Here is a 3126-nt window from a genome sequence, read left to right as displayed (position 1 = left end):
GTGAAGGGGGGTGGGGCGCCACCCTCTATCACCCACCAGAGCAAGGGCCGATCAGGAGGGTGGGGCGGCCGCCACTATCACACTCAGGGCAGGGCCGATGGAAAGGGTTATGGCTCTACCCTGTCACACACAGAGCAGGCCCGATCAGGGGGGTTGGTGCGGCTGCACCCTGTCAAACACAGAGCCACAGGGTGATCAGGGGGTTTGGGCGCTGCCCCCTGTCACGCTGATCCCGGTGCCGGGAGGCATATTACCCTTTTACTATATAGGATAGAGGCCTGGTGCACGGGTGGGGGCCGGCTGGTTTGCCCTGAAGGGTGTCCTGGATCAGGGTGGGGGTCCCCACTGGGGTGCCTGGCCAGTCTGTGTGAGGGGCTGAGGGCCGTTTTCAGGCTGGCGGGTGACTGAAGCTCCCAACTGCTCCTTTTTTTCTTTTTCTTTTTCTATCTGGGCCAGCTTTAGCTCTGAGGCCTCGCTGCTGAAAGCAGGTTTCTGGCCTTTACCTTCTGTATTTGATACAATGTTGTGGTCCGGCTGGCTGAAGCCTGGCTGACTGAAAGCCGGTTTCTAGGGTTTTGTTTAGCTTCTATATTTGCAACATAGTTGCTTAGAGTTGCAGCTGAGAGGCCGCCAAGTCAGGCGGGGAACGTTGGAGTCCGCCATCACTGGAGCAAGCAAGCCTCCCTGCTCGCTTCAGTGCATGGCTGCCGGCCGCCATCTTGGCTGACAGTTAATTTGCATAAGGATATGCTGATTAGCCAATGGGAAGGGTAACGGTCGTATGCTAATTACCATGTTTCTCTTTTATTAGTGTAGACTAGAGGCCTGGTGCACAAAAATTTGTGCACTCAGGAGGGTCCCTCCGCCCAGCCTGTGCCCTCTCGCAGTCTGGGACCCCTCGGGGGATGTCCAGCTGTTGGCTTAGGCCCTCTCCCTGAGGGATCAGTCCTACGCTGGCAGTCAGACATCACTCTGGAAGCCCGAGAGCCCTCAGGGGATGTCCACTTGCCAGCAGGGAGCAGGCCTAAGCTGCAGTCGGACATCCTTAGCGCTGCTGAGGAGGCGGGAGAGGCTCCCGCCACCACTGCTGTGCTGGCAGCCGTCAGCCTGGCTTGTGGTTGAGCAGAGCTCCCGCTTTGGGAGTGCACTGACCACCAGGGGGCAGCTCCTGCATTGAGTGTCTGCCCCCTGGTGGTCAGTGTGTGTCATAGTGACCAGTCATACCCAGTCTTTCTGCTGTTAGGGTCAATTTGCATATTACCCTTTTATTATATAAGATAAAGGCCTGGTGCACAGATGGGGGCTGGCTGGTTTGTCCTGAAGGGTGTCCCGGATCAGGGTGGGGGTCCCCACTGGGGTGCCTGGCCAGCCTGGGTGAGGGGCTGATGGCCGTTTTCAGGCGTGGCGCGTGCCCCCCTGCGACCCAAGCTCCCAGCCTCTCCTTTTTTTTTTTTTTTCCCAGATTGGCCTGGAAGCAGGTGTCTGGGATTTATTTATCTTCTATAGTTGAAACTTTGTAGCCTTGAGCAGAGCCCAGGGCAGGCGGGAAGCTTGGTTTTCTCCATCGCTGGGGGCAACCCAAGCCTCCTGCTCACTCCAGCTCCATGGCTGCCACCATCTTAGTTGGGTTAATTTGCATACTGGCTCCTGATTGGCTGGGGGGCATGGCTAATGGGTGTAGTGGAGTGATGGTTAATTTGCATCTTTCTCTTTTATTAGTGTAGATTATTTTTAGCTAAAGTATTTTATCTTTGTTAATAGAACCTAATCTTCAGCTATATTTTAACAGGGTTTTGTTTTGTTTTATTGTTGTGGTGGTTATTAATATAATTAGCTCCCAAATCACTTTATCTCTAAAGTATGACTATTATTTCATGGTAAAACCACTTCATTCTCTCTTAATTTCCATTATCTACTCCATAAAAATTCTTCTTTTCCTTTTAGATATTACTTACAATGGATCAGAAGAATAAGCAGAGTTCACAAGTTACCTCTGCGTTTTATCTTCTATTTATTAAATCCTGAATATATAGGTTCAATTTGACTTTTACAGTTTATGCAATATTGAAAGAACAACACCATTCATACAAGCAAAATAAATGAGTAAATATGTTTGTTAAAATAATGTGTAATATTTAATCATGCTCATGTGAAAATTCAACATTTTAAAATTTTTAATTGAAAGAAATACATATAATGCAAACTGTCCACAAAAGTATTTAAATTTAAACTATCTGGATGATGGTAAACATATACAAGAACCTTTGAACATAATTACTGAAAATAATTTTGCTTTCACAGCTATGCCAATCCTCTTCCCCACCCCCAGCCAATTCTAAAACCTCAGGAAGAAACCCAGATTAGGTACTGTAGTTTAAACATAGAACCCATGAGGTCTGCAACCAAAACAATACTTGGGTTATATGCATGAAAAAAAAAATGATAACTCAGTTTATATCAATCAGCAGTATTGATTTAAAACTTATAATTAGCACTGAGGTAAAGTGCCAATAATTTTCTTATTTTATTCTGACTTGCTAATTAGGGAAAATTTTCACACACACACAAAACAAATTCTACAGCAAATTTATTCTGAGTGTTTAACACTTCCAAAGTTTTATCCATCCTGATTTAATATTTATATGAATGAACATTTCACATGCTTTTTAAATTATAAATTTAGAATGCTCTATTTATTCTTGTATATTTTATAAATGGTACCATTGTAGAAAACCACAGATTATGACTTTAAGTATCATAACTATTACTTATTTTATATTTATAATTAGCTCCCAAATCACTGATTATTAGTGTTTAATTCTTAATTCTTAATAATTATTAATTTCCATGACATTTCTATGAAATATTATCACATTGTGTTCCTCTTTTACAAATGATTAATTTAAGAATGCATAAAGGATATTCATTAGCAACAAAGTTAGGAAAAGATGAGTTTCTGGTATGTGATTTTGGAATTAGTCTCCTAATTCTCACTTCAATTCTGGGTATTAAAAAAAAATTCCCACCTTGGAGACACAATTAAATCTAAGCAATAGCCCCCTTAATAAAGAACTATTTTATATTTAAACAATATAGTCTTTTCAAATGTACAGTATGTGTCAACTT

The sequence above is a fragment of the Myotis lucifugus genome, unplaced genomic scaffold, assembly GCF_000147115.1.
Source record: "Myotis lucifugus unplaced genomic scaffold, Myoluc2.0 scaffold_22, whole genome shotgun sequence".
NCBI lineage: Eukaryota > Metazoa > Chordata > Mammalia > Chiroptera > Vespertilionidae > Myotis > Myotis lucifugus.
The sequence above is the reverse complement of the archived record's forward strand: the minus strand, read 5'-3'. Positions refer to the sequence as shown.